The sequence below is a fragment of the Magnolia sinica genome, chromosome 2, assembly GCF_029962835.1.
Source record: "Magnolia sinica isolate HGM2019 chromosome 2, MsV1, whole genome shotgun sequence".
NCBI classification, from domain to species: Eukaryota; Viridiplantae; Streptophyta; class Magnoliopsida; order Magnoliales; family Magnoliaceae; genus Magnolia; species Magnolia sinica.
Window position 1 is genome coordinate 82,010,735 of NC_080574.1, and position 13,775 is coordinate 82,024,509.

Below are 13,775 nucleotides of genomic sequence, written 5' to 3' on the forward strand. Positions count from 1 at the left end.
TCTCACTGACCTCCTGTCGCAGAGTGATTTGGCCCTCTTCGATCTGAGCCAAGCAGGCTTCTATAGCAACCCGATCACAGTGGGGCTCATGTGTAGTAGGTGGAGAGCCCCTATCATAGTCTTGGGCCTCCTCTTCTTCCTCTTCCCGCTCTTCCTCTTCCTCACTTTCTTCCTCTATCTCATCTTCGCCTTCTTCATCACTATTTTTCTCTTCACTTCCCGTCTCATCCTCACTCTCATTGAGTCGGGCTTGACGTTGTCGTGGCCCAATACTCATGTTGTTGAGAGTAGTGACATTGATGAAATGGATTGGTGCAAGCCTTTCTGAGCCAACTTTGTAGCCAAATTCACGAGCAAGCTTGCATATAAGTCAGCCGAATGGGAGTGAAATGTCTGTCCTAGGAGAGCATGCGGTCTGAACTATCTGTAGTAATACATACGTAGGTAGGCACAGCTTATCTCCTTGCTCAGCTCGAAATAGGAAGTCCACCATCAAACGCGTATATTCGGAGAGATTGCTCCATCTAGGATACACATTGTGCGTGAATATGTGGTGGAGTAGGTGGAAGTCGTGAGTCATCTTGATCGCTAGGAGGCAGTTGCCTCGACTCTAGTGTACCAGTCAACCATAAAGAAATTATATGCGGTGATCTCTTTCATACACGCTCCTGAGATTTCTCTTGCTAGCATGTACCTCTCCACGCGACATCCCCATGAGTCGGGCTATCAAGTCCACATTAACAATGGCTTCCCGCTTTCCCACGGGAATAGAGAACTGTAGAGGCTCTAGCAGTGGCTCTCGTATATAGGCGTAAAAGGCTTGGACAATGCTCTCATTCGCACGAGACTTGCCCTCAAATATGGGACCCCACCTGGCATCCAACAGGAAATCCATCGCTCGATAAAGCCCAAATGGTTTCTCGTCCACGTATGCTTCAAATAGAACCCTATGGCCTTGAAACCTTCCATGTGCCATATCCGCCAGTAGAGTTTTCTCGAGAAGGAATATGGGGATCGAGACCCGCTTCGTCCTTAGCTCCCAATCGACGCTTGTAATAGCCTCGACGCCTTTCTGCCTCCTTGAACGGGTAGGGTAGCTAGGCCAGGCTTTATCCGTGGAAGCCTTCTTCTTTCCCATGAGAGAAAGAAGTGTGGAAAATAAAAATATGGCCGCCACTAGCTCAAAAAGAGCCATAAGAGTGAAATAAAATGGAGGGATATGATGGGTTGTTGGACCTTGAGATTTTTGAGACACCAAGGAGGGTTTGTGTACTTAAATGGGAGGAAATAAGGGAGCTAGGAGTTGGGTTTGAGAGGAATGGTGGGAGGTGTGTATGTAGTGATGACGAAGAAGATGATGTGAGAATGGAGGGGAAATTTGAGAGAGAAAGGTGAGATTTTTAGAGGTTTGGAAAGCTTGGAGGGGTGTAAAAGGAAAGAATGAAGCAAATGGGAAGGATATAAGGGGTCCTACAAGATTTTATGGGCCCCACATGCATGTATAACCATCGGCCCGCCCGGTCCGCTGCGGCCTAACAGGCCCGGCTAATCCGGACCGCGAGGCCTCGCCCTAGGCACGATTCCATCGCGGTACACTAGACCTAGGGTGAAGGCATCACCCCCCTCGAGGTGCTGAAAATGTGCGGGTCCCACCTCGGGTCCCACTGTTTTTTGTGGTTTAGGCCCCTGAGCCCATTTGATGCGGTTTCAGGTTCCATCTCGCATATATTCATGCTTTTCGGGTTATTTGAGCGTAGGATACACTGAATCATCACCTAAACCCGTCGATAAACGGTATGGAAAAGAATTGGGATCATCTTGCATGATCATAGATGCATACGGGTCCAATTTTAACGGTTAGTTTCGCCTGTCAGTGAAACTTGGAATGCTACGACTGTTTCTACATTTTATTGCCCCCTCCTAAATCAAAGTACGTCAGTGTACGTCATGTTACCATAACCCAGGTCCAGTTTAATCCAAATCATACTCTGATACCAACTTGTAATGCCCTGAGAATTGAGGGTCGAGCAGATGCTCAACTCCCGAGTTCTGACGCATCACTTATGCAACATAGATAGTAATGATTAAATGTTGTCTATATTTGTGCATTAAATATGAGTGGGATTATACCAAATTAGCATATCATACTCCAGAGGCGATTAATTTAAGCAAGGGGAAGACCGTGATATATATATAAAGTGCGTAAGTGGATTAGACCCCAGAGTATGATCATGTCACCAGGCTAAATAATTACATGTATAGTTCTAAAATATACAAAATGATAAAGTGTAATGTCATCTAATCTATATCCCTATATCCCCGGTGATTCAACTCCAGGTCTACATAAACCTGCCAGAGAGTTGCAAGTAGGAGAATTCCTCCTCGTCGTTGTAAAAGGCCGGCTCCAACTCGTAAGTCTCGCCATCATCTGAAACTACAACAGAGTCTGGTTGGTATTTTAAAACACCATCCCAGAGTAGGAGTGAGTGATCAACTCAGTGGAGCTATAAGGCAAAGGTTAACATGTTATCAATTCAATCAAGCAGTAATGATAAAGCAATACAACAAGCATTCCTAAGTACTCTGGTTAATGCGAGGATGATATGTATTAATGATGCATGCCCTCGCCTGCACTCCTTCTGCGATATCATCTCACGGTCGCGCATGCTAAACTCCCACTGTGCTCAACACTCATGCCAAAAAAACATGCAATGCGACACATGGCTGTGTTAGCTAAGTTCTTAATTAGACTTATTCATACAGCAGACTCGGGAAGTTAAGGTTCCTCCTTTTATATCATTTACCTAAACAATGATCTATCTAGGGTCGTCAAGCCTAGTGAATCATATACGATAAGCAAGTTATAGGGCAACGTCACCCCTGATTCAAAAACAGTGGACAGGGAAGTTCAGCTCACTACGGGAGGCTCGTCACCTCGGCATAGGCTTAGTTTATACTCGAGGTCACTATGGGAAAGGCTCGTCACCTTAGCGTAGGCCGATAACTCGAATACAGTGTCCTATACCACCATATTCAGCTCACGAGTTTGGGTTGCTCAATGGACACTACGGGGAGACATGTCACCCCAGCGTAGGCTGACAACTCGACCATGGTGTCCCATACCACCATACCCAGCTCATGAGTCTTTACGGATCGTGATACCAAAGTTAAATGGGTTTTTTCAATGGTAAGTGGTACCTTAGATTCAAACAGTAGCGTCCGTAAATGGTGAACATACATTAAGCTAATCGGGTTACTTGATAAGCTTGACTGGTACGAGCGTACGTTGAATTAATCGACATGGAGCACGTAAGCACTCCGCGTGCCCTAACCACTCTCGACAAACGGCTTATGACTTGAATTCATCGAATGTGTCTTGCGTGGCAAAACGACCTCAGCCACTAGTTTGGAAATCATTATCGATTGCCTGGACTACGCAGTAGTCCTAATCATATTCAAACACAATAGGCATTCATGTGTGATAGTCAAATAGCATGCAATAACCAATTCAAATATAAATCTCATTTGAGCATTTTAACAAATACATAATACACATGTTGCCACACATAGGCATTTTATCCATAAAGCACGTAGTAGTAAGATAGGTTACATGAAGGAAACTATAACTATAGATAAGGTAATTGAGAATCCTATCTCAATACTCTTATTAAATGCATTTCAACAAGCATTTTCTCATTCAGGCATTTTATCAAACACTTAGACTACACATATCAACATGCATGTAATAAATTTGTTATAACATATATTATAGCAAATCCTTTCACAAGGAGTTGCCACCCATGCAACAATCATGTATCCTCAATTAATAATCATGTTAGGCACAAATTATAATTCCATATTCATTCAAACATTTCAACAAACACATGGAATGCATTAATTTTGACATAGTTCATATATGTATATGTAATACGCAGAAAACATCGCATCTAAGCATATGTGATAGCAATCAAGTCAGTCATAAATCATTAACTGACATTGAAAGCCTTAAAAACCATAACCTAAACATTTATAGTCCACACCTTCCGTCGGTAAACTCGTATCGAACTCAGTTTGAACACTACGCCTTTGTCTACGGCACAACGGCTACCTAAATCATGAAATAGGTTAACTATTTCACCAATCTACGTATTTGGATACCTAAAATAGATTAGGGTTAGGATTCCTTACCCAAAAGTGGAGTCGAAATCAATGGTATAACGACATGAAAGAGGTGATTCAACACGTGGGTGGCGGGAACAAATCCCAGCAACTATCTCTCACTCTCTCTCTTCTCCTCACTCTTTCCTTATCTTTTCTCTCTTCTCTCTCCTAGGGTTAAGAAATTCGTATAGAATGAGAGAGAGGTGGGTTAAGGCCCTTATATGGGCCCAGAACTTATGTCAATGACCACAGGGCCATGGTATACTTAGGTTATAGCCAAAAGTTATCTGTTTCAGGCTAACGGAGTTTATTTGGAGGTCCATTTCTTGGATACAGTCCGGAGAAAGTTCCTTAGCAATGGTCTATGCCAGGTTAAAGTTTCTGTCCAATGGGGTTTATAGATCGACCGCGGAGGACCAGTTTCAGTTCAACGGTCATCGCCACTCGATCAGGGCCACAAGTACACTGACATGTGTAAGGAAATTTTCCTGATACATGGGTGTAGTTAGGTCAGAATCTGACGGTCTGTAATCTTAAATTTGGCCTACAAGCGAATGGCCCAATTTATTTAAGTTTGAGTTCATTTCCTAAAGATATTTACGTTTCTCACACACTTCGCTCCGTGGTCAAGTTGTGCATTTTTGGATACTATTTGGACTTGTTTTCCGAGATGGTTGTCAAGCCCAGTAAGGCGGTCATAACCGTATAGTTTCACGGTAATCGGACTTTCGACACGTGGTTCAAGTCCGATACAGGGTTTCAAGATGCTCCCGAGAGCAACTGGGTTTTGAGATTGATCCTACGTTTTTAGGTAATGTAGAGTTAGTGATTCTACTGGTTTTGGATCTTGCAGCTCGTATAGAAAGCGGTTTAAGCTAATCTACCGATTAATCCAGTTTAGTACTTAATTAATTTTCGTCTAATTTCTAAAGTATTTTGGTCCTTAGTGATTTCTGCATGAGGTGGTACTCGGGTTATTGTATGGATTTTTCTGAGACGTTATACAAATAATTCAAACATAATTCTCATTTGAGCATTTTATCAAACACATTGAACATGTTATTATACATACGCATTCACCCATGAATCACATAGCAGCAATTTATATCACATGAAGGAAATTTTAGATATGGATAAGGTAGTTGAGAATCCTATCTCAACACCCTCATTAGAAGCGATCCAACAACCACTTTCTCATTCAGACATTCTATCAAACACTAAGTTACACATTACTACATATATGAACTAACTTAGTTATAGCATATATTATGGCAAATCCTTTCATAAAGGAGTTGTCGTTCATGCAACAAACATATATTCTAGCTTAATATTCATAGCAGGCACAAATCATAATTTCACTTTCATTCAAACATTTCAACAAACACATGGAATGCATTATATATTCATATAGTTCACATAGATATATAGTTTATCGAATACATCATAACTAAGATCATATGGCAGTAATCAAGTCAAACATAAATCATTGCTGATATTGAAAGCCTTGAAAACTATGACCTAAACGTTTATAGTTCGCACCTTTCGTCGGTAAACTCGTTTCGAACTTGGTTTGAATCTAATGTCCCGTATACAGAACAACGGTACCTAAACATCAAAATAGGTTAGTTATTCCGTCGATTCCTTTATTTGGATTCCTAAAACAATATTAGGGTTCGGATTTCTTACCCAAATCGGAAGAATCGATGGCATAGCGAAACGGGAGGGGTGATTCAGCCCATGGGGTGGTAGGAGTGAATCCTAACAATGATCACCCTATCTCTCTCTCTTCTCCTCTTTTCTCTCTTCTCTCTCCTAGGGTTAGAGAAATTCGTATGAAATGAAAGATGGGTAGTTTAAGGGCATTATATAGGCTTAGAAGTGGTGTAAATGGCCCTAGGGCCATGATATACTTAGGCTATAGCCAAAGGGTGCCTGTTTTTGACAAACAGGGCCCTCAAGAAGGTCTATTTCTCACCTAATTCATGGAGTAAGTTCCCTAATAATGGATCTATGCTAGGACTGTATTTATGGTGCGATCTAACAAGCTGATCGGCTGTAAATGACCTGCGTCAGATCAACGGTCATCGTTACTCGATCAAGGCCACAAGTATACAGATATGTGCAGGAAAATTTCTCTGATCCAAGGGTATAATTGGTCGGAATCTGACAGTCCGAAGTCTTCAATTTTGCTGGCAAGTGAATGGTCCAATTCACCTAAGTTTGAGTTCATTTTTTAAAGATATTCGCGCTTCTCACACACTTCACTCCAGGCTCATGTTGTGCATTTCTAGATACTATTTAGGCTCGGTTCCCGCGATGATTGTCAAGCCCAATAAGGCAGTCATAATCTTATATTTTCACGGTAATCAGACTTTCGATGTGTAGTCCAAGTCCGATACAGAGTTTTAATGTGCTCCCAAGAGCAACTGGGTTTTGGGATTTCTCCTAGGTTTTTAAGTAATGTTGAGCTAGCGATTTTAATGGTTTTAGGTCTTGTAGTTCGTATAGATAATAGTTCAAGCAAGTCCACCGATTAATTTAGTTTAGTATTTAATTAATTTTCATCTAATTTCCACAGCATATGGTCTTTAGGGATTTCTGCCTGAGGTGGTACTCGGGTCATTGTACGAATTTTTCCAAGACGTTACATAACTTCTACATGAGGTGGCACCTTTCTCATCTCTTGGACCAAAATCGGTGGTGGATTACATTTTGGAGACGGCATAGGTGGCAATAAAACTGCATTGCTGATAAAATTTTCCTTGACATTGTATTGCATTACCGATGGTGCTCGTTCGACCATCATAGTAATTGATTGATGCATGGCTTCAGTCTGCCTAGTCATATATCGATTGGTATTCTCAATTTGAATATGAAATTGCTCTCCCTAGGCTCTTCCATATTCTTGCACAAGCTGAATAATCATTTGTACATCCCAGAGCACAATGACTACCTCATTTAGAAGAACAATTCGAAAAGTGGATGCTCCTCCCTGATCCCTAGTAGCAAGCATTGGACTATTATTTAAATCCAATGCCTCAGGGGCTATTAGGACCGGCACGTCCTCTACTGGAAGTGGTGCAGTTAGCGTAGAGAGATAGACCCCAACAATACGAGCACTTCTTCTATTCATAATTAACAATACTACACTAGTAAGTTAGGACAGGGTCCCAGCAGGCATGCCAAAAACTTGTTCACCATCGTTTTCGGCACTGGGTGTGTGGGCATGCCAAAATTAAAATTGCGGATTCAATTCAAATCGAACAACAATGCCCCCAAGTGCTAAGATAGGTAGACACGTAGCGTATGACCGAGATCTGATAAGATCTGTCACCTATTCAGTCATTCGCTCAATGTATAAAATTGAATCAAGCAATATTTAGAGGGTGGGGTTCGTCCTCTGATGATGGGTTTCAGCTTTGCCTGCCGTACTAAAATACTTTCGATGCAGATAAAATGAAATGAAAAAAGGGATTCTTACAGTTGGTCGCCAAGATTAGTTGTAAAACACATTTTTAAATGATGAATTGAATGCAATGTACGAGTGTAGACTCAAATTACAGCTAAAGATTACCAACTACTTGGTTTATGCTATGGATTAGACTACGTGATGTAAACAACATGCTGAAAAGTAAAAGATTATACTAAGAAATGTAATTTTCTTAACAGGAAAAGTAAATGATTACATTATGGAATGCAAAAAAAGACTGGAAATTGAAAGGAAAATTTGAAAAATAAATTTGGTTTGTTTGGGTTGGTATGAGATAATTTTCCTTATTGAATTCCTCTATTATTTATATCCTTGATTTACCCATTTAAATCATTCCCATGTTCTAACGTTTACCATAACCATTCACTATTACTTGAATTCCTTTATTTCTCCTCTTGCCATATGTCCTATAACTACTTTCATAAGATTTCTTCTTCATCGGTCACTCAAACAATATATGGCACCATCTAATACACTTCAACTACTATTATCGAGAAATTTTCTTTGCACATATTTACAGATTTTCGAATACACCATGTGAATTTGTACAAATCACATGTAATTCTCGATGATTGGTTCTCGTAGGGAATGATGATAATGGGGATGGATAGTGTGCATGGTTCAAAAACTACGATTTTGTCCATTTTCTCTCTCATTGTCTCTCTCTCATCCTATTAATGCTATTAATGCTAGTATTATGATACATTAGGCCATGGACTATTGTTCATTTGTCCATTTTCTACAGCCTCCAGATAGTTATTTTTCTTTTTTTTTCTCTCTCCACTGCCGTGATTAGATCACCTCTTTGATTTTGTTTTCAATGGCATCGTTTATCTCTTCTCCATCATTAGCCTTTGCTTGTGGTATGTTTGAATAGTGAATTACGATGGCAATGAACTGCACTTATCTGTTTCTTGGTTACTAAATAATTTAATTACGAATTTTTCTTTTTATATTTAAATAGAAAATTTCGAAGCTACGTATTTCAAATTTGTAATGATTATAATTTTATTTTATTTTATTTTTTATTTTTTTCCGTGTCTGGTTACATTTGTGTTTGACCACCAACTTACATGTTGAATTATTAGTATATTTAAAGGAGCATGATAAAATCATAATGATAATGTTTTTATATTACAATATTATCCTAATTGGCTATCCAAATCCTAACAATTGTGGAAGGTGCTGAAGTATAGGGGTTTATAGCTGGATCAATTGTTGAACAACATGAGTTCAACAGGTTAATGGTACGGATTTGAGATGCAGTGTCATTGCAAATACTAGGCATGTGGCATGGAAGAAGTCAGACTGACTCATACAGAGGAAGTATTAACCTTGATTGAATTAGAAAAGTAGAGATTTTCTATCTGATTATGGGAGGGGATTAGGTGTTACCCGGATAACACCTCACCGGATGTTACCCTAACTGTTCGGGACCTACCTTAATGAATGTTTTGCCCATCCGTTTTTCAGCTCTTTTTAGCATGTTATCCCCAAACTTAAGCAGCATCCAGATCCCTATTGGACTACACTATTGAACAAAGTAGTGAATGCACATTAAAAAAGTTGATAGTTTACAAAAGTTTTGAATCAAGCTGATTTTTGTATTGCCCCTTCATTCAAGCCTGTTTAACCAAATCGACTGGTTGGATGGAAAATAAATTTCATATATCAGCTTATAATGGGCATTGGGAAGTTTTTAATAATTACAGTTAAATCACCACTATTTCCTATCTGTGTTGTCCCCATAAGATTTTGAAATACTTAGTTTTTGGACTAGAATCCTAAAATAAGCTGGAAAAATGGATTCACGACATATGATCAAGGTGGCCCCACGGTAACACCACTAACTTGTTGCCTGGGTGACACCTAACCTGATCGCCTTGATTAGATTTGAAGCCAGATGTGATGATTTGACAGTTTTTGTCAGATGAGGACAAAGTCTTTTGGTTGTCCAGATGGCGGGAGTTGCGTAGCACACGGCACCACATCGGTACCGTGCTTCTAGAAAAGCTCTGACTTGGAGTTTATTAATTATTTTCGGTTAATTTTAAGACATGAACTTTTCCAAATCTCAGGTGGACCGCATAACACGAAATCGTGGTGATTGAATGCCTACCATTAAAAACCTCTTGAAAGCCATGAAAGTCCATCAAATCTTTGTGACTAAATCAGTAGGTGGGAGGGCAAATCGGTATCACAGTGGGTCCCATGAAGTTTTTACAGATAAACTTATGGGCATTACTGTTTCCTGTGGTGTTTTACACCTGAGATTTGGATCCACTTGGTAGAATGGATAACAGGGGAGATATAATACATACATCACTCCAGGGTTTATAGAGCTTTTCAAGTCTCCATGCACACATCAACAATGAGGTGGATCCCAATGATGCTTTTGTGGGACAACAAACATGGCGGGGGGAGCCGATTGCATGTGACCTGGGCACAGAGATATCTCTCTGCCCGGGGTTTGTGGGGCTCCAATGATCTCAGTGGCAAATCCACTCGGTCCACCTGATTTGAAAGAGTACTGTAGGACGTAGTGGTAAAAATCAGGCAGATTCAAAACTCAGGTAGGCCACACCAATAAAACAGTGGGAATTGTCCACTGTCCAAACCTTCTTGGATTTAACCATAATGTTTATATGCCACCCAAACCATTCATAGAATTTTTACCACTAAGATAAACTGTAGTTACAAATATCATCATGACACAACTTCTCGCTCACATGAGTTTTGGATCTGTCATACTGTGGTCTTTGAAAATAGATGGACGGAGTGGATTTGTTAGGGACATCTCTGTTAGCCTACACCGCTCAAGGGGAAGGGGATTGCGTAGTAACTCACTACGCTTAGCGTATTGAGTAAATTCTGTGATCCCCAAAATGAATCATATAAAATGTTCGAATGGACCACATCACAGAAACAACTGACCGTTAAAAATTTCTTAGGGGGCATAGAAGTTTTGGATCAAGCTTATATTTATGTTTACTGTTCATCCATGTCTTAATGATCTCATGAACAGGTTAGATGACAAATAAACATCACTATGGGGCCTAGAAAGGTTTCAACGGTAAAAATCATTATACCGACTATTTCCTGTGGTATGATCCACCTTATCTTTGGATATGCTTCAATTTTGGGATCAACCCCTTAAATTAGATGGAAAAATAGATGGATGGCATAGATAGTACATGTACATTCAAGGTGGGCCAACTAAGTTTACTCGGTACGATAAGAGCCTACTGAGTAACTCAGTACGCAATCCGATTTCCGCTCAAGGCACGGAGATGCCTTTGTGCCGGACGCCAATTGCGTCCTACCCCCGCCCGGGTGGTAATCTGTCTGGGCAGGCTCTGTGGGGCCCACTGTGATGTAAGTGTTTAATCCACGCTGTTCATCACTTTTCTAAGATCATTTTAAGGTATGATAATAAAAATGAAACAGGTATACAACTCCAGTGAACCACACCAAAGGAAGCTACAGTGATAATGACATCCACCGTTGAACCTTTTTAAGGGCCACCGTGATGTCTTTTTTACCATCCAACCTATTAATAAGGTCATTTAGACATGGATGAAGTGAAAACACAAATATCAGCTTGATCCAAAACTTCTCCAGCTCCCAAGAAGTTTTTAATGGTGGACGTTCAATACCAACTTTGTGGTCCACATAAGACCTGTATCTGCCTCATTTTTTGGCTCATATCTTAAAATAATTTGAGCAAACGATTAACGACATGGATAAAACACTTACATCACGGTGGGCCCCATAGATCCCTGCCCGGACAGATTACCATCCGGGCGGGGGTAGGACGCATTCCGCGTCCCTCTGTGCCCAGGGTCTAAGGCAATCCGCTCCCCGAACGCAGATTACGTTGTACGCCCGCCCATCTTTGTGAAAGGGCAAGAGCTTTGAGTGGCCACCGCAGTGTATGTGTTTTATCCACACCGTCCATCCATTTTTTGGTATCATTTTAGTAAATTGTCCCAAAAATGAGGCCGATCCACGACACATTTGGACCACACAAAGGGGATTAAACTCTTATGGATGAAAACTTCTTAGAGGCCACACAAAGGGGATGGAACTTATATTTGTATTTTCTCTTCAGCCGGGTCTACCTAACATTATGAATAGTTTGGATGGAAAATAAACAACAGAGTGGAATCATTATCACTGCTGTTGTGGTCCACTTGAGCCTTGGATCTGCCCAACTTTTGGTCCTATTGACGCAGGGGAGGACGTGAGGTCGAGCACCATATTCCTCAAGAGGATAACTATTCCGAATCCACGGAACTTCTCTGGACTCCTCACAAAGACTTCTCGAATCCACGAGGAAAGAAAGCAGAAAATAAAAATAAATTCTAATAAATTCGAAATTGATTAATGAATGAATAAAAACAAGTTCACAACTCTTTAAATAGGGGTACCAACCAATGGGAAAGAAATCATAATCAAACTACAACTAAAACTCCTAGAATTCGCGACTTACTATAAATAGTAAACTTACTATTTATAGACAGTCGTGATGTCTACTAGTGCGCAAGGTTTTCGGCCAAAAATAGTAAGTGTCCTATTTGGCTTCACCAAACCGTTCTCCTAATTATTCTAAGCTCTTTTCATGTTGGGCGCAACTCCTAAAGCCTGACGGATGAAGAGTTATAATCAAACTAAAACTTACTATTTATAGTAAAAATGAAATTAAACCAGGAAAACGACCGTCGATCCAGGGGTTTTTCGCAATTCTGGGCTTCGCAACCCCGCATAGCCGGGTTGGTTGGCTAAAGTAGCTTATTCTACCCCAAAATCATATATTTTACATCAGATAACTCATTCTGGATTGCGAGATACACCCGATCTAAGGTCCGATGGTCCGGATCACTTCTGTCGTCGACCGGGCCTTTTCTGATCCATCTTGGCCATGAAACTGTCCGCGACCCACTCTACATCACCTATCCTATAGAATGCCATGAAAAAATGGATGGACGGTGTGGATAAAAACCATATATCACGGTGGCCACTCAAAGCTCTTATCCGTTGTCAGCTGGACAGGATTCCCCTCTCCCCATGCCGAGCAAGTAATTATGGTCCTTTTAATTGAAAGAATCAAGGTCACCAATTCAACTCAAGAGGTCATTTGTTCATCTATGGTGGCCAAGTTACCATTATAATAGGCCAAACGTGTCCATCAAATCAGCTAAAATCAATAATCATTACAACCTACCGTCCAACATACTCAAGCTAGGCTCACTCATTTCTCAAACTACCAACGACGACAGTCGCGCCTGCAATAACCACAAAACAACCAACCTTCTATAACGCGTTATGGCCATACCCAATGTGAAATTTGTGGGTGTTTTGGCCACATGGTTGTTTGTTGTTATAATCATTTCCACCATTCCTTTCAATCTCTGCTGATTCGGTAAGCTCTGTTGGCATTCTATCCGGAATGGTGGTACACGGATACTGGTGCCACTGCACGTACGATTCTTGATGCAGGTATTCTTTGTAATCTCTCTCTGTATTTAGGTCGTGAAAAAATACACGTTGATGGTGGCAATGGTTGGGAAATATCTTACGCCGAGTTCTAGGGCTGACAATTTTGATTTAAAAGACGTGTGTTTTGTTCTTGACGTAAAAAAGAACTTTATTTCTGTTAGTCAATTGACTGTCTAATTCTTGCCTGTTAGAGTTTTTTCTAACAAATTTGTGATTAAGGAATAGAGAACGGAGAAAAACTGGTAAAGATGAGTATGCATTGACATTTAAGTTTTTGTGCTTACCAAAAATGAGCCTCCACGCATTCAATGGACTCATTGCACAATTCAAGTTCATCTATACATTAGCCAGTACCACAAAATGATGTCACTTTGTCGCAATCAAGGAGCTGACCATCCAAAAGCATCTCTGCATCATGTGCAAATATCGTATGCTATACATTGATAAGGCCAGTGCAGAGGTCCCGACAAGTCAGCCACTTCTGGAAAGCAGAAAAATCAGATCCCATCAGCCTATAAATAGTACCCCTTTCGCACTCATTTAAAGGGTAGACACTTTTTTAGAGAGGGGTTTAAGATTTTCCTATGGAAATCTTATGACTCCTATGCAACAAGGAACTCCAACT